This window comes from Amblyomma americanum, chromosome 11, assembly GCF_052857255.1.
Source record: "Amblyomma americanum isolate KBUSLIRL-KWMA chromosome 11, ASM5285725v1, whole genome shotgun sequence".
NCBI classification, from domain to species: Eukaryota; Metazoa; Arthropoda; class Arachnida; order Ixodida; family Ixodidae; genus Amblyomma; species Amblyomma americanum.
Window position 1 is genome coordinate 76715347 of NC_135507.1, and position 24586 is coordinate 76739932.

General features: G+C 46.0%; 1 long non-coding RNA gene and 1 other non-coding gene across 2 annotated transcripts; both read right to left on the reverse strand.

The window, feature by feature from the left end:
• Positions 1–211: 211 nt before the first annotated feature.
• On the reverse strand, positions 212–283 carry TRNAH-GUG (transfer RNA histidin (anticodon GUG)). Its single transcript has one exon. It is a non-coding gene; the product is annotated as a tRNA-His (tRNA).
• Positions 284–17170: 16887 nt separating this feature from the next.
• LOC144109713 (uncharacterized) lies at positions 17171–24586 on the reverse strand. The gene is made up of 4 exons (XR_013309631.1): positions 24463–24586; positions 19431–19487; positions 19282–19299; positions 17171–17186 (listed from the first exon to the last, which is right to left on the reverse strand). It is a non-coding gene; the product is annotated as an uncharacterized LOC144109713 (long non-coding RNA).

The following is a 24586-nucleotide window of genomic DNA, read 5'->3' on the forward strand; positions in this document are numbered from 1 at the left end:
GTTTTTGAGGAAATGAACTGGCACTATAGGTGGCATAATCCGTTATGATATAGAGAAAAAAAGAAAAAGAAAAAGGAAACATAATGGCGGAAAAACAAAACCATTGATGCGCCACTAAAATTCCTGTGTATACATGAGGAACTCAAGATCGCTGAAGACGAGCAGCGCTGTTTTTTCGTCTGCTTAAAATATAAAAAAAGTAAAAAGACAATGCCGTGACCAGGATTCGAACCTGGGTTATTGCGGCCACAACGCAAGGTACTAACCACTATACGATCACGGCCATCCCAAAGGGAACGGGATGTGAGGCATTCGCGTGCCACACATTTCAGAACCAGGAAACCCGTTTCTCTGCTCTAATTAGGTCAGTACTCAGCGGCGGCGCAACTCGCGTATACGGTGGCTGCCGATTTTTATTTTCTAGCTCTTCTTTTCCTTACGTTTCATTTACTTGCCTTAATTTGATCAGCCCCGACTTTGATACCACACGCAGCAATGCTGGGAAGGATGTTGCTGGCGACCTGTTGCAGTGGCTCAGTGGCTTTGGCGTTCGTCTGCAGGTAAACAGGCTACAAGCTCCTTGCGGATAACTACCGTCCCATTTCCATCGCTTTCACGGCGTGCAGAATTCTGCAACATGTGGTTACAGAACAATTAGTAGAATATATAGGAAACAATGACCTGTTTTACAGCAAACAACACGGATTTAGGAAAAGCCTCTTGGCAGTAACCCAGCTGTTCGAAGCACTACACGGCTACGCAACAGCAATTAACTTCCGGCATCAAATAGAATTGATTGCATTATGCATGTCAAATTCTTTAAGAAGGGTGTGCCATGTGAAACTGATTGTGAAAATGTGTGACCTTGGCGTTTATTTTAAGATAATTAACTCGGTTCAAGCCTACATGCATAATCGGTATCAGTTCATTTAAAATATCTGGTAGCCTATTCGTCTAGCGTGCCGCAGAGTTTGATTTTGGGGCATGCATTATTCTTGTTATACATTAAGGATATTGCAGCTAGTGTCAATTGATTGGTTTTAGTGAAATTCTTCGGAGATGAGCGTAGTTTGTTTTGTTGTGTGAAAAGCGCCAGTTAGCAACTAATATTGAATTAGTCTGAAAGTTATCAATACTATAAGCGAAACGAAAATTGAATTCGAGCAAACAGCCCATATGAAAAATACAAAAAGAACTTTTCATTACAACATGCATATACCATTATTCAGAAATAAATCAAGCGTTCTAAGCATTTTAAATATCTTGGTGTAACCATGACGGATAATTTGAGTTGCGAGAAAATTATTAACAAAAGCTGAAATAAACATTGATTCATTTGTGGATGCCCCTGATGTAAGCTTGCTTTCTGCTTCCAATGTCACCGCCAAAGTCAAATTCGTCGCATATAAAACTTTATACGAGGGTGTAGTTGCGGGCTAGTTGGTATAACAGTTGCGGGCTAGTTGGTATATAGTTGGTGCATGGTGATACAGATGAACGATGTGCGCAAACTATTCGACGAACCAATTGTTGTTAGCGTTGCGCCAGTCCTTGTGTTTCTCCCGTATATGTGGTTCGTCGAATGGTTTGCGCACATCGTTCATCTGTAGTTGGTATAACATTGCTGAAAAGGGAACAGTGCAAACACAGGAAGAAGAGGAACGTACAACACAGGCTGTGACTTACAACTGACGTTTATTCGAAAGGTGCACACACATATAAGTAGTCTCGTGGCAAGCTGTCAGCTGGGTCAACGTCAGGGGCGGTGTAAAGGGCCGGATAAAACAGATAAAATCTTAAAAGCTATAAAAGTTTTAACAAGAAACGATGCCTGTAGGGAGGGTGACATGAGAGAAAGCAAACAACAAGAAGCAGGTAAAGGATGGATGATGGGCATGCGGTCGGGTAAAAAACGGCAACGTGGCTAACACTTCGTGAAAAATAGTTAAGAACTTGAAAAGCGGGATAAAATCAGTTGTCTAGATATGCAGTCTCCTTGGACATCAGGTTGACAGATGGACTGTTGACACACGTGTCGCCACGGTTTTGAATTAAGTAAGCCTCATGTAGCTCACGTGTGCGCATTTCGTGGTATCTTTTCAAGATCTTTGTCTTGTCCAGGGCTGGCACGCAAGAGCATTTTTTGCAGTGAATGGGCAAGTTGCTGCCTGTGCCGGTCTTGAGTGAAGTCTAGTGTTCCATCAGACGCTTATTGATACATCTTCATGTTTGTCCAATGTAAGACGCACCACACGATAGCGGTATCTCGTACACAGCGGAGGTTACACAATGTTTTAAAAATGGCGTCCTGTGCTTAATCTTGCACGCGCTTTTCGGCAGATCTTCTTGGTTAACTTGTCTGCATAGGCCTCCTAGATTGTTGGGCGCCGGAAAAGCCATGCATATTCCATGCTTCCCGGCTATTTTCTTCAGTCTGTGGCTTGCTTCGTGTACATAGGGAATTACCGCTGTTCTTGACCGATACGGGCTGCTGTTGGCGAGATGAGGATGGCGAAGCTCTCGAAGTAGTTTTTCTGCCAAGCTGGCAGGGAGCAAGAGTGGGAACCCCGCGTCTGCCAACCATCCGACTTTCGCCTGGAAGCAGGTCGGGATGCAGTGAAAGCAAGATCTTTGCAATGCGTTCCTTAGCGCTGATGTGGCAATGCTGCGCTTCACAAGTTTCGAGTGCGCTGACGAAAAGGGCAAGAGGCTCTTCATTGAGCGTGGCGCGTATCTCCAGCAGGTGTGATCTGGAGTGATGTTGAGGATCATATCAAGGAACCTGAGTTCATTGTTTTCCGGAAATTCTGAAGTTAAAGTGAGAGCTTGCATTTTCGATTTAAAGAGGCCTATGACGCCTTCCGGTGTTGCGAGCTTGTTGGCGGCGTTCGCTTTGAATAGGATCAGGGAATCATCCACGTACCGCATTATCTTTACGGCCCCGTAGTTGTTAAGATTAGGCAGTAATGTCCTGTCACACTTGGCCAGCAACAGGTCGCTAAGCACCGGTGCTAAGCAAGAACCTAGGCACACGCCATCCTTTGCTTGTATAGGGTCCCATCAAAGCTTACTGCAGAAGATTGAAGGTAGAGCCGGAGCAGGCCGAGGAACATGCTGGCCCTGATGCCACAGCTGTTTTGAAAGCGAGTAGTTCCGTGTTCTTCTATAGCTTCGCTGACGGTTGCTAGAAGAGTCGGTTGCGGCAAAGAGTATTAAAGGTATCTGATGTGATTTGACATCACATATATATCGAGTGCCTCGAGTGCCACCCAGTACAAATCACTCCCATGCCATTCAGCCTTACACACCAAGCGGTGACATATTCCAAATTTAATGTCGTGTCCAACCTTCCTCGAACAGAACAGACACGATGCCAATGCGTTCAAAGGTTGCGACTCAGCTTAAATTGTCAGCGATCGCCTGCAAATCGCGTCAAAGGGCACGGCAGTAAATTGGCTGTAGCTAATTCTTGCTTGCCACTAAACATTGCATTCAATACTATATCAGCCCCATTGAGCTTGGCGAGTTATTTTATTCGGCGGGTAAGTTCCTGTGCCGTGAGCTATCAAGTAGAGTTAGGCGCTCCAGCACAGCCTGTCTCCCTCATTTCATGTTGCGCAGCCCCCGCGGTGGGTTAGTGGTTATGGCGCTCGGCTGCTGGCCCGAGATAGACGCGGGTTCGATCCTGGCCGCGGCGGTTGAATTTCGATGGAGGCGGAATTCTAGAGGCTCGTGTGCTGTGCGATGTCAGTGCACGTTAAACAACCCCAGGTGGCCGAAATTTCCGGAGCCCTTCACTACGGCGTCCCTCATAGCATGAGTCGCTTTGGGACGTTAAATCCCCGGTAAGCCGTAAACCAAATCATTTCATGTTGCTTCTACTTATTGCAACAGTTTGAATGCAGTAACGGGTGCCAGATCATTAACGCGACAGCGTTAAAGGTCTCGTTCACCAGAACATCCGGTGTCGGCGCTGTGAGGGAAAAATCACGGCCATGGCTCTGACAGGTGGTCCCCAGAGAGCAATCTAGGAGGCAGGTGGGCCAGCTAGGTCACGTGATCTAACGGCATCATCCCAACCTGCCCACCAGATATTGAGCAAACTTCCCACCGCGGCAGGTGGCGGTAAGATTAATGATTAGTCACTCGGGAAGAGCAACCTGGGCAGCACAAGCTCCATCGCAGGGTAGTGGCGCATCGCTTAGCCAATGCACCACTCTGCCAGGAGGGGTATGAGGACTCCCATGGATCTATGCATGGAAAGTAGAGAATGGCTTTCTGTATATATGGAAATTAATCTCATACGGTATCGTGTCATACCCCAATGGAGCAGCTTAAGTGTCAGCTCCAATTTCCGCATTTCGCAAGCGTCCATCTGCGTTTTGCGTCGCTTTTTTTTCCGCACACATGAGACGTCGGTATTTTATTTAGCGTACCTTCTTGCAAGAAATTCAGTGCGGCATCCTTCAGCGTGTGAAACTTCCTGGTGTGACCTTGCTTTTGGGGCTACAGTTATGGCTGAAGTGACTAGGACAGTTTCGCATTTTTACGACGATCAAGCATGGCCGACAAGTAAGCATTGGCCATAACTCATGCTCGAGATTTCCTGAATGTTACTTTAGATAGCGGTTAAGGAAGCTTTTTAAACAGACTGAAATGAATACTTACGAGAGAAGCCGCCATTATATATCGGAAAGAACAAAACATCTCGCATACAATATAATAAGATTACACTGCCCGCTCAAAATCCATGCCAATTATCGCACGATTAACCATAATCATAATTGGGCTGGCGCGGTAGTTCTCTGGCTTCCTCGTTCGGCTTCTGATCCCAAGGTCGCGGGTTCGATCCCGGCCTCGGTGGCTGTGTTTCGATAGAGGCGAAGCACAGATTTTATTTTAAGGTCAAATAAGGAAGACGTCTCCCATGCCAGTATTGCATCACGGTTGAGGGGAGGATCCTACTGCAAAACAAAGCAGCCCACAGGAACGCCTGCGCTCTGTACGATGTCAGCGCACGTTGCAGGGTCCCTGAAACACTTAACGGACAGGTGTATGTAAGCGCACTGCATCGCTAGATTGTGTTGCCATGAACATCTGAGGCAATAAGAAAATTCCGCACGCAGCAGAAAACCCATAATCGCGCTCGAAAGCTGGCGTATCCTTTTGGTCCTTTCTGGAAACTTTTTTCCAACTAACGCCCTCGTTCGTGTCACGCGCCAGCGTATACGTCGGTTTAGAATAGCTCTTGGTTATATTACTTCAGACGTCACGCAGCTACCGTTTCCGCGGACAATCAGCAGCGTGAAATTTTTTTATACAGACAACTCAGCTTTTTCTAGACACGTAAAAAGAAAGGCCTGCTAGAGGAACGGATGTCATGCACATCGCCACTCTATTGAATATTGCTCCAGGTCCCCACTGAAGAACCACAGGTTGTCTAAATATATCCGCCGCCCGCCACTACGGCGTCTGTAATGAATCATGTCTCGCTTAAGAATGTCATTTACATAATCTCTATTGATTGTTATGTGTTAAAATCAATCTTATTGCTGTAAGGATCTCGCCACATGTGACAACGATGCAAAAACTTGCCCACTGCGCCAATAAACGACCCCAGAGAACCACTTTTCCAGACCCTGCGGTTCTTGGATCTCAGTTCTGGATTGTGACGAGTCACGTGACCGCGATTTCTGATGTTCATGAATATTTGCCCTGCTCTTTCGAATAAACAGCTGGTCACGCACGCCTGTGTGTCTTCTGTTTCTTCTTTCGGATGTCGTTGTAAACATAACTGGCATTGAACAGATGCTTTCTTCAGAAGCATCAACGGAAGGCTTTATAAGAATCCAGACAGCAGCCGTAGGATCTAAGCACGATAAGGGCGAACACATTCGACATTGTTATGGGCGCGGAAACACGCGCTCTGCCGAAGAATCCCGCAGGGACGTGCTTCGGTGGTGCATTTTGTGCAAAACAAATAACCAGATGAGTCTCTAGGGCTTGGCTTCCACACAAACAGAACCACTCGAGTCGCCTTGAGCGGAAGGTCCCTGCGGCGGCTGGACCTCTCCCGACGCCAGTCGCCAGCGGGACTAGGTCGGCTGTACTGGGGCCGGACATGCGTAGAGAGCACAAGAAAACAGCATGTCACTCGGAGGACAGGAGATTGAGTGCAATGCAGAATAGTGATGCGGTGGTGTGGCCAACTATTCTCCCACGTTAAACATGATATACTATGCGCATTACGGTCAAGCATAGGGTTTTGCCCCTATATTTCAATTCAATTTAATTCAATGTTTGTTTTCCAGAAAGTGCCTGGCTAATAATTGGCTAAAAGCTGCTCATGCAGCTTGACTAAGGCCAAGAAGACCGTTACACAGCAGTATCAGTAACATCATGATATATTTAAAACAGACATGCTACCTCTAATTTCCAACAGGAAATACAAGTTTTATAGAAGACTCTGAGCACTAAAGTTATAGAAGGTAAACAACATAATTAAAACATCATACGTCAAAAAACACATTTCAAGAAGGTGGTAACAACATTTTACAGTCAATTTGCAGAAATGAAGTGCAAGAACAAAAGAAAGAAAAAAATGCACAATAAAGTGTAACAAACCAAAGTGTAACAGAAAGTATTACCAGAACATAGCAGTTACAAAAAAAAGAGACCTCAAACTTCGTCAGTTTCGTCCTGAAGTGCGTGAATTTTTGTTTAGTACAAGTGGAAGGTTACGTGATAGGGATTGATATTTATAAAATGTTTTAAAAGCTCAAATTTATGACATGAACTTGTCTCGGCCTTAATTTTTATTTGAAATTACTTCGGGCGTCGTCATGTGTGCAGTGAAATTCGTAGAACATGGGATTTCAGTACGCGATGTCAATAAAGGGTCCATAACGGCCACGCGAATTTTTATTAGCACGTGGATTGACACACAAACGGAGAAAGCATGGTCTGTACTCCGGTGTAGTGGGACAATTTTAGAGCATGAAATATGCTTCCGTATTAGGGTCGCGTCCCTTGAAAATGTCGAAAAAAATTGCGGCTCTTAGACGAATGCCTGCGGCATTAAGTGAACACGTCAACGGCACTGTTAACCGGTTACAAATGATGAATAAGATTTTTTGTGCATTGTTTCTGTGGCAAAGACGCAGAGGATGGCTTTGAGGCATGCACGCCAAAGTGGTGCGCTCTTGGTTACTTAATAGTAATAATAATAATAATAATAATAATAATAATAATAATAATAATAATAATAATAATAATAATAATTTCGACCAAAGCGTGCTCCTAGGGGAATGGGTGGGAATTTGTTGTTCGCGACGTATAGTGAAAGACAAGCAAGACAGGGAGAGGCGTAGCAGCGGAAAACAGAGGGGTTTAGAATTTGATAAACAAAATCACCGTCAAGGGCTTCCCGCAGCTATGGTTGTATAGGAACCTTTGCTCGAGAAAACTGCGCCTGTGTTGGGGTTAGTGCAAAGGCCATTGCTTACTAAGTCTCCGGGCTTTCATTTTGTTCTCTGGCTTAGAATCAGCGGTCTGTCCATAGTCGCGTTAGTATTCCAACTCAAGATGGAGCTTCACAATGCTATATGTTGGGCGAGTTGGTTTTTGACTTCCATAACCATACAGCGCATTTGACATCACCGAGAAGACAGACAACAGTGTGTCGAGTGTGTTCTCTGTGCCGTCAAAAGCGCTCTAGTTATAAGAAGTCGAAAACCGACTCACCCGACATATTGTACTGAGGAACTTCACTGCGAGTGTAAAGGGCTCTTTTGCATGTGCTCTTGACCCCTTCCGTGTGGTAACATTTGTCGCCACAGAGTCATGGAGACCAGGATCAGTCGCAACCTGATGTATCGACCTGTTTGGTGGCGTACGACCCTCAGCAAGCCATGGAAGAAGGCTCTGCAAGCTTCTTCTGTCGGAATGGCTACAGCAAGTGTCCAGTCCTTGTGTTTTACGTGTCTTCTCTGCGCCACCAAATGCGCTGTAGTCAAGGAAGCCAGGATGCAGGCTACTTGTTTCTTAATTACATACTATCTTGAAGGAGAAGTAAGGGAAGATAATGGGCCAAACAAGGTATCAGATATGAGATTTTAACCTTCTGCTGCTTATTTCACATCTTACCAAAATATATACAGGTATTTATGCAATTTTGAGTTATGCAATCTATGATATTCGCGGTAATATTACATTCTGAATGCAACATAAAGTGCTGGGATGAAAGGACCACTTTCTGGTCTTGCCCGAGATATTGGTTTTAGATGCGCAAACTGAATGGAGAGAAAAGAATAAATCAGAATAAAAAGACATTAGTGCCTAAGGGGTTCGCGAATGCAGCACCCATCACATGTATCTCGAAATTTCCGGAGTCCTTCACTACGGCGTCCCTCATAGCCTGTGTCGCTTTGGAACGTTAAATCCCCATAAACCATAAAAGATAGAAAAAGTATCTCTCTATTTCAGCAGCGCACCTCTAGGCAATGTTAGCGTATCATGAGGTTTGCTCGACTTAATGCTTACTACAAAGGCGGAAAATATATATTGAATGTCTTGAATGCCTTCAAGATTGCTGCTTACTACAAAGGCGGAAATATATATGGAATGTTTTGAATGCATTCAAGAGCAATATCTGGCTGCATTTTTTCGGGGGGCCTTGATGCGGCTTTCCATTTATTTTTTTCCATTCACATAGTCTCCTCAGCTTTACCGCACTTAAGTCGATATGTGCATGCGTCTTCTTTCTTTTGATGCTATGTCTTAGAATGTTGGAATACGAGGACCGATGTCAAATTCAAGCAAGAGTTACTGAAACCAGCACATAAATGTAATTTAGGCTGTTTGTAGACAGCAAGTGTCAAGTGAAGAAACATGAAAGTCACAACTAGCATTTATTTCTTATCTGTACATCAAGTAAGTTCTATCCAGCAGATTGGTATGCGCGTACTTTATCCTTCCTTTACATAGTTAGCAGGTAACAAGTTTGAAATCATAGTAAACAACCGCTCAACGCGATAGGCGGGCGCGTAAGGCCTGCCTCCTGAAAGCGTTGTTGAAGTCGCGAGTATTCTCAGCGAGAAAATCCTTGCTCGTAATGGTTCTACTCAAGTTCTCGTCATGAGCAGAAGAAAGGAATTCACTGCCGACCTTACTCAACCAGTATATATTGCAAAGCGGCAAAACCGCCCGCCGGAGGACCCCCGCCTACCATTTGTATACCTACAGCCCGCCCCCCTCCTCTATTTAGCCAATACAATAAAAAAAAAATTGAAATCCTAAATCTTTTTTCTTATTTAAATATTTGGACGTCCTCCTGCCCTACGTCAATATTATTTGCTACGTTCGCTATATGGCATAAACAACCAGCTTATTAGACGCATGTGAAATTGACTTCAAAGAACTCACTGCAAGACGCAGCGCACTATCAGAAAAAGCTGATTTCTATTTTTAAACAATTGTGTACGTAGCGTGTCAAAGGGTACATCGACATCCGACGCTACAGTCTACGCCGAAGGGAGGTGAAATACAGGTGAAGTGATTGGGTACGGCTACGGACTCCGACAAAGTGAACTAACAGTGAGCTAACGGCACAGTGAAGAAGTGTTGCGCCGTTATTTCGGATTTTTAATATAATGTGGCTACTCAGCCAGGTTATTAACGAGCTAGTTCCCATTGGCTAGATGTCTAGAGCGAGAGCACACGTGGATAGAAGTAATGCCTGTTTTTCGGCAAAGTTAACACTGCGTCTGACTGTTTGCGTGCCATTTTGTCTTTGCACCTACGAAGTTCGATATCGTAAATCAAATCAAGGCTCTCCAGAGCGACAGAAAAGGACACTTTTTCGATGCCAAGGGACAGTTCATCCGTAAGCGGCACATCAGTCGCATTGGTGGCCGCGACACGAAGTAGCTAGAACATAGGCGGTAACGAAATTATTTCTGTAGACAACCGAAACTGTTTTCTCTTCTTGCTCGTTCCATCCGTACATGCGTACGTACGTGCGGTCCTGGCTGCGTGCTAATAGAAAGTGGGGCGCTCTTCAATACGCATAGTTTGCGACAGCGCCTGTTGCGACGTGTGTGTCATGTGTTGGTCCTTAAAAAACTGCGCCGAATTTCGTTTCTCATAAACTCGTTCTGCACTTGCGTATGCCTCGCAGCACCTGAGCAGGGGGTTCCGAAGCTGTAGACGTTTACAGGAACACGAGCACTCGTTTGTCCTATAGTCACTTGTTGGTCCTTAAAAAACTGCGCCGAATTTCGTTTCTCATAAACTCGTTCTGCACTTGCGTATGCATCGCAGCACCTGAGCAGGGGGTTCCGAAGCGGTAGACGTTTACAGGAACACGAGCACTCGTTTGTCCTATGTCACTTGTTGGTCCTTAAAAAACTGCGCCGAATTTCGTTTCTCATAAACTCGTTCTGCACTTGCGTATGCATCGCAGCACCTGAGCAGGGGGTTCCGAAGCGGTAGACGTTTACAGGAACACGAGCACTCGTTTGTCCTATAGTCTAGCGCTGGACAAAGCGTGGACGGCTTGTCGCGTTTCGTGCTAGGTCGTATTTGGCAGCGCGCTATCATGCAGGAAGGGAACTTACGTTTCTGGGTGCTGCAATACAAAAGAACCATTAGAGATGCTGCTGCGGGCAGGGACACTGTTTCATTTTACAAAGAAAACAAAAGACCACAATAAATAAGAAAATATTGGAGGTACACTTAGACTCTGCCTTAAGAGTATGACGCGATAGCGTTAATGGGTTAAGGCGCGTTTATACTCCGACTTCCTCGGCGCGCGGGCGAGCGCCGGCGGTGGTCAGTCTCGTCAAGTTGGCGACACCACGCCAGGCGCGAATTCGGCCCTCCTACAGTCCGGCCGCCCCGACGCGGCTCAGCGGCTGCGCCAGGAGTAGCGCATGCGCAGACTGCGCAGAACGTTCGACGCGCCATCTCTCGTAGGTTTGCGAAGCAGCACCGCCCCGAGGAGCACGCGGAACCGGTCTGGCCGGGCCGGCGGCGGCTGGCGCACTCGGCGCACTCGCCAGCGCGGTCAGAGTGCGCCGAAGCCGCCGAACGCGTCGGCGGTCAAGCGCAGTTGGAGTATAGAGGGTCTCACTTCGGCCGACGTGACGTCGCCGTGCCGCGCGCGCGCGCGTTACGTCGGAGTATAAACGCGCCTTAAGTGCCCATATATGCGGTATTGGTCATTTTGAACTCTACATCCATAGGTCCCTGTGAGTCCGCACACCACTCCTTCCGCAGTGGTGCAGCGATCAAGAGATGCGCCACTGCCCTGCGATGGCAGGCACTGTGACCGGTGGGGCTTTTAAGACCCAACTTGCTCTTCCCGAGCAGCCTCTACGATCAATCATTATTTGATTGGCGGTGGGCAAGTTGTGATGACGCCACAAGGTCATGTGACCTAGGTGGCCCGCCTTGTTTGCTTCTGCGGCGGCCGGCCACCTGCGCCACCCTACGCCACCAAACGTTTTCTTCACAACGCCTACAATGCCAAAGCCGGTTTTTCTGGGTAACGGGGCCATTAACGCTATCGTGTTCAAATTCGGCAGATACACTTATGACTGCTTACTTGCGGGAATGCGAAAGCATAATTGTCCATAGGTGCATGTTTGCGCGTAATTTCTGCGTATGCATTGACACCACCGGCGCGTATGAGATCACCGGGAACGCTGTGCGGCAAATGGATGCGCCACAATTTTGATACGAAAGCCTGGTAATGCATACAATTGAAAGTGCATATGTCGTCGGTTCGAATCCCTGTCGCAAGCTAGCCTCCAATTTAACTAGCACATGTACGCTATATAACACTAGAAATCAAATGACACCACCGGTAACGTTGTACCACAAACAGGTGCGTATCAAGTCTGGTACGAATATCACCACATGAATGGTGCTGCATGGGGATAGGCCTGTGGAGAGCATATAATGACGAATGACGTGTATGGACCGTCTAAAGTGGCGGGCTCGGCTTGCAGTGTGCGTCATAAGGATGCTTGATCATGGTTATCATTAGCAGCAGCATCATCAGCCTGACTACGCCCATTGCAGGACAAAGGCCTCTCCCATGTCTCTCGAAGTAACCTTTTCCTTTACCAGATGCGTCCACCCTATCCCTGCAAGCTTCCTAATCTCATCCGCGCAACTAACCTTCTGCCGCCCCCTGCAACTCTTGCCTTCTCTTGGAATCCACTCCGTTACCCTTAAGGACCAGCGGTTATTTTGCCTCCACATTAGATGCCCTGCACAAGCCCATTTCTTCCGCTTGATTTTGACTAGGATGTCAATAACCCGCGTTTGTTCCCTCATCCACTCTGCGCACTTCCGGTATCTTAACGTTAAACCTATGATTTTTCTTTCCATAGCTGGCTGCGTTGTCCTTAACATAATCTAAACCCTCTTCATCAGCCTCCACGTTCTTGCCCTATAGGTGAGTACCGGTAAGACAGGGTAGCCAACCGGAACCCCTTTCTGGTTAACATCTCTGTCTTTCCCTCCTCCTCTTTATCTATCTATCTATCTATCTATCTATCTATCTATCTATCTATCTATCTATCTATCTATCTATCTATCTATCTATCTATCTATCTATCTATCTATCTATCTATCTATCTATCTATCTATCTATCTATCTATCTATCTATCTATCTATCTACCTATCTATCTATCTATCTATCTATCTATCTATCTATCTATCTATCTATCTATCTATCTATCTATCTATCTATCTATCTATCTATCTATCTATCTATCTATCTATCTATCTATCTATCTATCTATCTATCCATCTATCTATCTATCTGTCTATCTATCTATCTGTCTATCTATCTATCTGTCTATCTATCTGTCTATCTATCTGTCTATCTGTCTGTCTGTCTGTCTATCTATCTATCTATCTATCTATCTATCTATCTATCTGTCTGTCTATCTATCTATCTATCTATCTATCTATCTATCTATCTATCTATCTATCTATCTATCTATCTATCTATCTATCTATCTATCTATCTATCTATCTATCTATCTATCTATCTATCTATCTATCTATCTATCTATCTATCTATCTATCTATCTATCTATCTATCTATCTATCTATCTATCTATCTATCTATCTATCTATCTATCTATCTATCTATCTATCTATATCTATCTATCTATACAGTTTGATGACGTCACCCTGTCTTGCCATGCCTGCTGAGATTTTTTTACTACCTGGGAGTACGCAAACGCGCGCGCGCGCACGCACACACACTCCGCCGGCGTTTGTCATAATGGGACTAGCAATGCTCTCGCATTAAAAATCGGTGCAGGGCGCAGAAACAGCTGCATGCACCTGTAACACCTGGTCCGAGGTGCTGAAAAATAAAGGCCCAGGCAGTATTGTAGGTAACGCGGAAACAGCGATGAGAAGGACAAAGAAAGAACAGAAAACGAAAAGCGACAATTTCTGATAGACTAGCGTACCGGTGAAAGCGCGCACAAGCGATGCATTGCACTTCAGGGCACGGTTATAGAAAAAGCGGATGCGGAAAGTGAAGAAAACAACATAGAATGTTATCTTTCAACTCCTGAACCTCATGGAGTTTTTGCCGCCGGTCTTGTTCATCCACAGAGTCTAAACTTTAAGCTTTCTTGTTTAACATTAGCGTTCTCTGTAGACGTTCTCGTTCACTGTTAGCATCTCCTGTGCTTGCACCTCGGCTTTTAGTGAAAACCGCCTCGCCTAGCTGATGACATTTAAACGTATAGGGCAGCCCACAGCTGCGAGCGTGATTTCGCTGTGACCGTCATCACTGAATAAACATACGGTAGCCAATCGCGTGTCCTGCCCTGTCACGTTGCACACTCGGTGGCTCACTGTTCTGCTGCAGCCGAGGGGAGATATCGCCGAAGGGCGCAAAAAGGGCTGCGTCACCTTGCTGCCGGACCCCCATCCTCCCTGCGTAGGATAAAAATACACACCGGTTATGAACTATTTTGAGGCTTGAAAGCTAAACACTGCTTTTGAAGCGGTAGCTTCACTGCTAGAGGTCTCGGGCTGAGATTGCCGTGCGTTGCCGATGACCATCATCGCTCAGCCAAGGTGATACCTTCAGTTTAGAAGTTTAGAAAACCGGTGGATGGTCAGTAGTAAGACCAATGGTCAAGCAATTGACAGGTCAAGGTCATTTGAAGGTCTAATCAAGGTCAAGCTGTTGACGTGAAGGTCACGTCAAGGTCAGCCAAAATTTTGTCACGTGATTGACTTTGGGTTTGCCGAGGAGCCTAAGCTCGGCGTTTACATGGTAAGGCGTGACGTTACTCCATCTTTAACCGAGTACATGACGGAAGGAGCGCCGGTGCGCCTAGGAAAAAATTAACGGTGCTTCAGCTTTGGTTAAACCGAATGAGAAACGGTAGCTTTTCGATGGTTTAGCCTGGAAACTACCAAAGAAACGCTCAACGAACAGCATAACAAGACTTTGCCAGTCTAAACCACAGTGAAGCTACCGCTTCTTATTCGGCTTAACCAAAGCTGAAGCACCATTAATTTTTTTTTTCTAGAAACCATGGACGCGCCTTAAGGTAAGAATGTGTGTCACCAAATGTGAAAGCATTCAAACGTTCTCATTGAGATCAAAAGAAGGGTTTGTCTTGAATACAGAATGAACTCTTCTGGCAAAGGGTGTGCTTGCCACAGCATTAGAAGGACACTCGGGACAACTTCACACAACTTCCGTCGATATCAACCGACTGAAGCCGTACTACGACCTGTTTGTTCTTTCTTGCCCATAAGTCGCCACGTTGGCTACTTTTCCACAGGGGGAAACTGTAGTGTACCAACAGCCACCGGTTCTGCTATCGGCATGCGCCGATCGACACTACGCTGCGCCGGCGGACCAAGAATTTGTCCCGCTCTCTTGGTGCTGGCTACGCCTGAATGGCTGCAAGATCCGTCACAGCGGCTCGGTCTCTCGGAGGACCCGTAACAAACGCACCCCTACACACGAAAATAACCTAATGTGCGATTATTAAGGCGAAAGCCTTTACAGGCTTGGGACTCGCCAGCGCGGATGTTCGCAGAAGTGTCACACTATAGCTTTCAATGAAACTGATGACGTCATCATCGGTGTAGTATGTCGTAGCTATATATAGTGCACTAACTATACTTAGTTAGTTAGTAGTCAGGTAAATAGTGATTAGTTAATCTGTGATTAGTTGATTCGTAAGTGGTAAACCACTGATTAGTAATAGTAATAGTAATAGTAATTAGCAATAGTAGAGGCTGTTGTAGTATGTCGTAACTGGGAACTCAGTATACGATAATGCACTGCGCATGCGCGAGGCGCCAGCAGACAATGCACCTGCGCTTCAGCCTACTGCGCATGCATGTGACGTCATTGAGTGGCGCCACCATCGTTCGAGAGGAGCGCTCCACAGACAATCTTGCCAGACGCTTCCTGAACACCGATCTGGATGACGCATAAACGCTCTTTGTAGTCTTTGATCAACGTCTTCACCACACATCAGCGACAAAAGCAGCAACACCTCGCTGAAGGCTTTCGCCTCCCCACACTTCAGTTCAACAAAGTGCCCCCCTGAATTTTTATTGCTAGTGATTGTTTCAACGCTAGTTTTCCAAGCTGGCGTGGAGGTTAAAGAAGGCCAAAAAAGTGATATGAAACGAAACTAGTGGAACGCCATTATGTGACTACAGTGAAGGACTGGTTGTCTGTCACGAAATGACGATGATGATAGTGATGATTACATCGGTGATGGGTACCCGGTGACACTGGGGATCGAACCTCACACGTCCCACATGCAAGACGGATGCTGAAAAGTCTATCGCGAAATAGTCAATGCTTTGCATTTGTCAGGATTATGTTCAATTTGTCATTTATGACACCAGTGAAGAATTATATTAAATTTTCTTTATAGGGTCACCTTGGATGCTGTTTCGCTATAAATTACACACACATCGGCATACAGGTGCACAGGAGACGGTGCGCATGTAATTTTTTTCATCCCCTATAAAAATTAATTTACTTAGGACTGAACTTTGGGGAACATTTTGTTATTTCAGTTAAGGGAAGCCATAGCTGTTAACAGTGAGGTATTGAGAGCAGTTACTAAAAAAAAGACATTTAACCCAGGAGATAACTTTAGAAGCAAGGTTTAGTGCTTAAAGCTTAAGGAATAACAAAGCTAGATTAACATCGCCAAAAGCGATGGAAAAATCGAATGCAAAGCAGTCAATTATATGTGTTATTTATCACAACGTGTGAAGAACGTGTAAAAAGCCGCAGGGCAGTTTCAATGAAAATGAGCGTTGACAGTCAAGTTGAAATATGAATGAGGTTTTAGGAGATCGAGTGTCTCAGAATACAAAATAGGCTCCACGAGTTTGCGCGGAACGCTTGCTAATGATAGAGGTCGCAATTCGGATGAAAAACCAGCTGTAGAAGTGGTCAGTTATGTTCATCGACTGCTTACCTAAAAGACGCGGGTTCGATCCCGGCCGCGGTAGTCGCATTTCGGTGGAAGCGAAACACTAGAGGCGCGCTTACTGTGTGGTGTCAGTGCACGGTAAAGAAGCCGAGGTGGTCGAAATTATCTGGAGCCGGAGCTTTGGGAGGTTAAAAGTGTAACCAATTAAGAGGAAAGAGCTTATTCCCTGATTTATCGATTGGCAACACCCTGCTAATTTTCCATGCTAAAGGCAGCGCACCATGGCTTAGCAAAGCTGAAAAGTTTCTTTAGAAAAAAAGAGATATGCACCTTAGCTTCTTTTCCACTGATCGGCAGTTGCTGCAGCAGCCACTGATTGGCAGAATGGGATTACTTGAACACTACACTCTAAACAGAAAGGAGTAAGAAGGAGTAAAATGTTCCCTGGCACACTCCATTTTACAAAAGGGTGTGCGCTAGGGGAGATCTTGCTCCCTTTCGCTCCCATTTAGGTGTTTCTTCTGTAGAGTGTAGTATTGTGTAACGCACTGACGAACAGCCTTTGCAGCACAAAACGTGAGAACCGCTAATGGCGGGTACTCACTCGTCTTCGATCTGCATTCTCTGAAGTGTCGCAGCTCCAGCACTGTGTGGAGGGGACAGGTGATCAGTGCAGACAGAGATAAGCATTGCCCCCCTCCCTCACAGCTTACATTAGGCTCTTCCTGCGCAAAGAGGGAGAGAGACAGGCAAGTGAGGTTTTGTTCCATTTTTTTTTAAGTGCGCTTTGGAAGTTCGGTTGTGCAATCTCATGAGCGCAGTGCAAAGCCAGTATTTGAATATGCACAGGACACAACTCAGAGAAGATAAGCGTAAGAACAGTATAGCGAGTATGCAGCGAAGTCACTAAAGTGGTCATGCCCAATAATTCTGGACTAAAGAATTTCTGAACGCATGTCATATAATGCATGTCATATAATTCAAGATTTCACTATAAAAATCAATATGTCCGCAGATCACCCGACTGCAGTCTTGATTTTTTCTAACAACGTTTTCGATAACATCACAGGCGTTCCCCTTGATTTTTTATGGCAGTCTTAACTGTTCAATGTGATCGATAGAAACACTTTAATGGAAAGATTTTGCTACATATCACAATGATGGACCATTAACTTTAATACTTTCATAGCAGCGCCTTACAATTTTTCAACTTTCAAAACATTTGTCCCAGAATGTTGGACATGGGCCATTTGGGGTGCTTGATTCACGGCGAAACACTGCAAGGATATCTAATCGACTTATCGTTACCTGCTTCTGTTTGCACTGCTCTTGAAGCTGCGTGCTGCATCACAAAAAGGCGCCTGTGACGTCACGCGAGTACTTCGGCTAGCGGAAGAAAACACGGCATTTCTCTCACTGTCATAAGCGACAGCATCGGTAGCACCACCTCAGCAGCTTTGTGTCACTCATACCAGTTGTGCTTCAACATTATTGTGTTCTGCCATAATTACGTGGCGCATTGTGACGCCGTGTTACAGAACGAGCGGGTGTGTTGAAGGATTGCCCCCTTGAAGGAGTTGTTTTTCTTCATTTCAAAAAATCCCGCCATGAAATCGTCCAGGCATAAGAAATGTTACTCCACAGCAAACGCGTGCAGTCATGCTGTTGAAGACATCTGAGTAACACAATCAACTTTAAATAGGCTCTAGTTCTTCGCATATTCAGATGGGCAATCGACAGCTCCCTTACAACGATTTCTTTAGACAGTTTATAGACTGTTCCTAGACTTCTGTCCATAAGTTATGTAGACTCTCTATAGACAAATTCTAGAGAATAGTCTATAGGCAATACAAATCCTACAGGCAGTCTATAGGCGATCTACGGATTTATGTCCATACACTTTTAGTAGACGTTTCTCTGTAGACAGTCTATAGACTAAGAAAAGACGAAAATAATTATCTATAGGAAGGCAACAGAGTCTATAATAAGTCTATGGACTATCTTTAGACCATTTTCATAAGGGGTTTTTGTAGGGATTGTTCACTTTCCCTCTCAGGGTGCAGGCCGAGCAAAATAAACAAGCGCCTTATATAGCAGCTCCGTATGTGCAACAGTAATGAAATCAAGACCTGTGAAATTGCAAACCAGCCGCGAAAGGGCGTGACAGCCATACTTTGCACCCATTTTGGGGGTGCAACGGTCCGAGTTATATACACAGAAATGCACCCCAACGGTGCTTATTTCTGTACAGTGTCTACAAAACGGCGACGCACTCTACAGTGACGCAGCTCAACTACGTCGCCCAGCGCAGCGAAGCTGTATCGAATGCATCCCTTATAAAAATGGTCTATAGTCAGTCTATAGACTTCTTATAGCCTCCATTACACTCCTATAGATATTTCTTTTTGTCTATTCATAGTATATAGACTGTCCATAGACAAAAGTCTATGAAATGTGTATGACTATAAGTCTATATATTGCCTATAGACCCTCTATAGGATTTGTATTGCCTATAGACTGTTCTCTAAGGTTTATCTACAGAGAGCCTACAGACATTATAGATAGAAGTGTATGGACAGTCTATAGACTGTCTGAAAAAATTTTGTAAGGGATATTTCGTAGTGCTCTGAAAATATGCTTGCTTGATTACACGCTAGAAACTCTCGATAATGGCTGGCATTAAACTCATAACATCAAGGAAGTTGCCTCCTAGTCCACGCTAAGCGCGCGCCCCGGCCAGAAATGCTTTTCGGGGCGAGCGCACATCGCTGAACCGCATGCGACATAGGACGCCGCTTGGACAGCCGCAGCAGCACTCACCGTCGACTTTTCATCATCCTGCGAAGAAAAAAAGAAAGAGGGCTTTCTGATTATTTACTCTCGGAGAATTGCGCACTGATTCAACCGATGCCATCATTATCTAACCTACAGGCCGCTGTAAACGAGGACAAGCAGATGGCGCCACTCACCACTTTGGCAGCGCCTTCTTGTCCTGACCCACGCTGATTGTTGAAGCGGTGGCTGGCCTGCACGTGAGTGCGCAAAAGGAAGCTCGGTACTTGTACAAGACAAAATAGGCCATGTGAAGCGCTTGTACAAGCCATTACACCTGCGGCAGGAAATTCGATCTCAGACTGGAACTACGTATCTAGCGCGATTTGAAGGTTGTAAATTTCGTTCCAGCTAAAACGGGCTAACAACAGTTTCCTGGCGTGGCGGTCACTTAACCCGCAACAAATATAACTGTGTGGGATAGAGCAATCTTCCGGCGAGCTGAATTAATGTATTTGTTGAAGGCTTTTTGCTAAAACATGAGTGCCTTATAACAAAAGGTTTTGGCTCTCATACAATAACCCTCCAGTATATGACTGCTGCAATTTAAATAGGTCTCAGTGCTCTGCCTGCGTTTTGGAAAAGTCCAAAAGCAAAAAGACATGGAGGGACGTAAGAACAGTCCAGGAGCGAACGCCAAGGGGCAATCCTGAAGGCTAATCATTAAAAAATGAACGGCAAGAATAAGCGGGAAAATAATAAACGGGAAAACCACCGGAGTGGGTAGAAAATGCGTTACCCTCAAATGCCGTCGCCACAGCGTTAGCGTGTTCATGTTATGAAAGAATGAAATTGGAGGCAGAGCTTTTCGTCATGGAAGTTCTACAACGCTCATCCTCTCAAAGACAAATTACACGCTTACGATTCCTCTATAAGCTGTATGATAAAAACGTAAAGATGGATCCAAAACAGTGCTTATGACCTCCTGGACGATTATCAGCCCACATAAATAATCCTCATGCCATTCTAGCTTACACACCAAGAGTTGAGACATTAATAATAATAATAATAGTTGGTTTTTGGGGAAAGGAAATGGCACAGTATCTGTCTCACATATCGTTGGACACCTGAACCGCGCCGTAAGGGAAGAAAGAAAGGAGGGACTGAGAGACGAAAGGAAGAAGTAGGCGCCGTAGTGGAGGGCTCCGAAATAATTTCGACCACCTGGGTTGTTCGAACTAGTGTTAAATAGAACAGTAATAAGGGAGTAATTACTCATTGGCATCCACCCAAAAGCAGCCATACGGCTACAAAGTCTTGACGCCACGGTGTTCACAGGGTGCTAATCATGTGAAACTTTTGAGCGGAGGTTCGAAATGGTTTTCATTTAATGTGTGTGAAGTGTTCATTTCCCGCAGTGTAAGAGCGTGCGAGGGCTAAATAGTATTGTAAATAAATGGTACGTCAAGAGCTTGTTGCCTGAGCCTTGCACTAACAACATTTTAGACAGTTTTGCCGTGATGTTTTTAACTTTTACACTCGGACCATGTATAAATATTTCTGTGAAATATTTTAATCAATATCTCTTCTTCACTGCAGCCCACCACCTCTGTAGAGCATACCTTAAACATGCCCGCGACATCACGCTTGCCCGCGGAATTCAGGTCAATTTTCAAATTGGCGTTTGAAAACCTTGGACTCTGATCTGAAGCTCCGGCTTACATCCGGCCTACCACGACGTGAAGAAATTTTGCTGTGTCGCCTGTGGCTTGGCGTAGCTTTCACTAAGCATGACTCTTTTTTAATCGCCCTGCATGTCCTGCATAGCCCTGCATGTGCCATCTTCGGGTGTGATGAGACTATAGCCCACATTCTTTCTGAATGCCCTGCCTACAGCGCCGAAAGGCAGTCTCTCTGCCGTGCACTGGAGCGTCTAGATCCGCGCCCACTGACGGAAATGAAGATTCTCGGCCACTGGCCGCGGCGATCGTCGGAGGTAACGACCTCCAAGGCCCTGCTCCGCTTCTTGGGTACTTCTGGCCTGCACGACAGGCTGCGAGTGTACCGAACGCTGCGACTTGGCACAGTGACTTCAATTTCCCGCCTCTCTCTTTTCTCTTTCATTTTTTTATCCCCTTACCTCTTTCCCCCCGCGCAGGGTAGCAAACCGGTTATTCTTCAGGTTAACCTCGCTGCCTCTCCTCCTCCTCCTCCTCCTGCCCGCGACAATAAACAACGCTTTGATTTCTGCCATTAGAGAGGAAGAAAGAGACGGCTAGCCTCCTCGTGCTGGCAGCTTTTTCGAGGAGGTTTGCCCACACAAATTCAGGAGCAACTTTCACAGAGGCAGCTGCTTCGAGGAGGACGTTCGTCGGAAGCAGACACTTGTGCTTCCGACGTGTTTCACTTCATGCAAATCAGTTGTACAGTGTTCTTGCCACGTTTCTTGAAATGTGTTTTTTTGTTTGTTTGTTTGTTTGATGTCTGACTTATGTTGTTTACCTGCAATAACTTTCAGTGTTTTGAATATTGTACAAAATTTGTATTTACTGTTGAAAATTAGAGGTAACATGTCTGTTTTAACTAAAATATGATGTTATTGATACTGCTATGTATAGGTCTTCTTGGCCTTAGTCAAGCTGCATGCGCAGCTTTTAGCCAGGGAGACCCTCAAAGCACTTTCTGAAAAATAAACATTAATTGAATTGAAGATTGAAAAAAGCACGCGCAAAATTCGCAGCGACCCTAGTTCGCACGCACTTACTGTCCGCCGCCAGACACGGGCAGCTCTTCAAACGCGGTCATGTGACCACTGCGTGCGGTCAGGCCTAGCACTTAAAACGGAAGTTGGTTTTGAGGCCCAGAAGGGCACAGCAACTGTCTCTCACTTCTCGTTGGACACATCAACCGAGCCGTTAGAAAAGGGGTGAGGGTGAAGGAGGTTGACAAAAGGATCAGAGAATGATGCGACGTCGTGGGGGCTCCAGATTAGTATCCACCACCTGCGGCTGTTTGACGTGAGCTGATATCGTATAGCAAGCTGGCGTGCTTAGCACTTTGTGCCAATGGTAACGCAACCGCCTCTGGCAAGATTTGGTCCCACGTCCGTCGGTTCAGCAGACGAATGCTCTAAATTTTCAGCCACCTCTGCGCCTGGGTTACGTATCGAGTTGCTACACGTCTAGCCTCGCACGAGTGAGTAGCTTCCTGTGGTAACTTCTGCGCTCTAAATAAGAATAAGCCTACATTGGACTAAAAGGAGAGTAAGCTGTCATTATACCCCCCCCCCCCCCCCTTTTATAAAAGGTAGTGCACTATAGAACAGCTTACTCCCCTTTTTTACTCCTTTCTGTTCAGAGTGTTCGCGATGGAGGGTAGGCCGCTGATGAAGCTACGGGAGGAGGGTAGTTCACAGCGTTTGGAAAACACGGAGCACTCAGGATGGGAGGTGAGAGTTGACACAACGTAGAGTATACGTGAAATGAGTGGACGCAATCGTAATACGTAGTCATGATGACAGTGACAATGATATAAGGAGCCTCGAGCGGTATTAACGCGACTCCTTCACCTCATGGCCTGGAACAAGGTGGTATCAAGGGGCTGCAACCCAGCGCATTCAAGTCTGGAACGCATTGCTCCCGCTGAGTTTTACGATGTACGCTGTACAGCATTAACACTGTGCAATATTTTGACCAAATGGATTGATCTAAGCTAGCTCGGTTCCTGTATGAAGTTCTGGAGACCATGGCGGAATGCCTCTTCCCTCCACTCCTTGAGTGGAAAAACGCGAAAAGGCCTCGAGAGATGACAAAAGTGTGAGCGAAGTTCTAAGTCGTTGATTGTGTTCAGAGTTTCAAATAAGGTTGTGACAAACTTTGAACTCAAGGTGGTTTTAATGGTTCCGAGCAAGTTTTCACAACTTTATGCCTTAATGCGCTGCCAACACCATCCGACACCATAAACAAGTCATTCGCTGCCGAACCGCTATGGTGTATGAGGTCCTCTTCAATTGTGGGAAATTTTATGTGGGTCAGCCTCAGCAATAATGACAGCCAATTCAAGTACGTTGTAACTTTGAGCTCTAGTCGTGGTGCGCATGTGATTGCGCACAGCTCCGAAAAAAGATGCGGCCCTTTGTTCGAGAAAGCCTACGTGCTTGCACATGCCAAAGACAAAATATAAAAGGTGACCTTTGAAACTATGCAGGTCGCAAGATTTCACAGTTAGTGCTTGCTAGTCTACCCTGTGCCTATATATTTAAACCATTAAGGGACCTTGGTGGAGTGTAAGGTTTCTTCTTGCGTTTTTATTTCTGTGCTACTTTCCATACAGTAGACGTGCTTATCAGTACTCGAGAAAAAAATCTCTTCCGATGAAGCTCAGTGCTCATCCTGTACTCTCCTCGTCACTCATCCGTCTTGTCTTTTACTCGGTCCATCGTATTGGGGCTTTGGGACGTTAAACCCCCATAAACCAAACCGTTGGTTATCAGGATGCAGCGGCCCGTGCGGCCGGCAGTGGCGAAATGCCGAAGATGACGAAGTGCCGCCAGACTACGCTGTTGATAATTTTAATCAAATTCAAGTCTATGTCACAAAATTATCCAATTACTCTACTCCTTGCCAGGCCGCCGCGGTGGTTGAGTGGTTATGGAGCTCGGCTGCTGGCCCGAAAGACGCGGGTTCGATCCCGGCCGCGGCGGGCGAATTTCGATGGAGGCGAAATTCTAGCAGCCCGTGTACTGTGCGATGTCAGCGCACGTTAAAGAACCCCAGGTGGTCGAAATTCCAGGAGCCCTTCACTACGGCGTCCCTTATAGCCTGAGTCGCTTTGGGTCGTTAAACCCTCATAAACCAATCTACTCCTTGCCCATGAGTGCGTTTGGATCAGGAATGCACCCTGGCCAATCTCCCGCCGTGGGTATGAGCCATTAAGTCTGAGGGCATCATCATCATCATCATTAAGAACGCCTTGGGACCTTGGCCTCGGCCGGAAGCTGCAGACGCAGCTCCGCTGCAATCTCCTCTCCGGCAGCTAATAAATTTGGCCGCGGTTGCCTCCTAGGCGATCTCTACAAGGAAATTATATGTGCGGTAACTGTCTCGCTTCTCCGCGGACGCATAAACTGCGCCGTGAGGAAAGGGAGGAAAGCGTGAGTGAAACAGCAAAGAGAGAAAAAGGTATCGGAACTACTTTTCGGCTTTGAGGAGAGCAAAGGCGCAGTCTCACTTCTCTGAGTGTGCGTCCTTGGCGGCCCCTGGCTGCGTCGCAGCGGCGCCCGCGGCGGAGCCTGTGGACGTGACCTGCTGCGCAGCCTGGTCCGGTGACGTCTTATTGGCCATCGTGGCGCTGG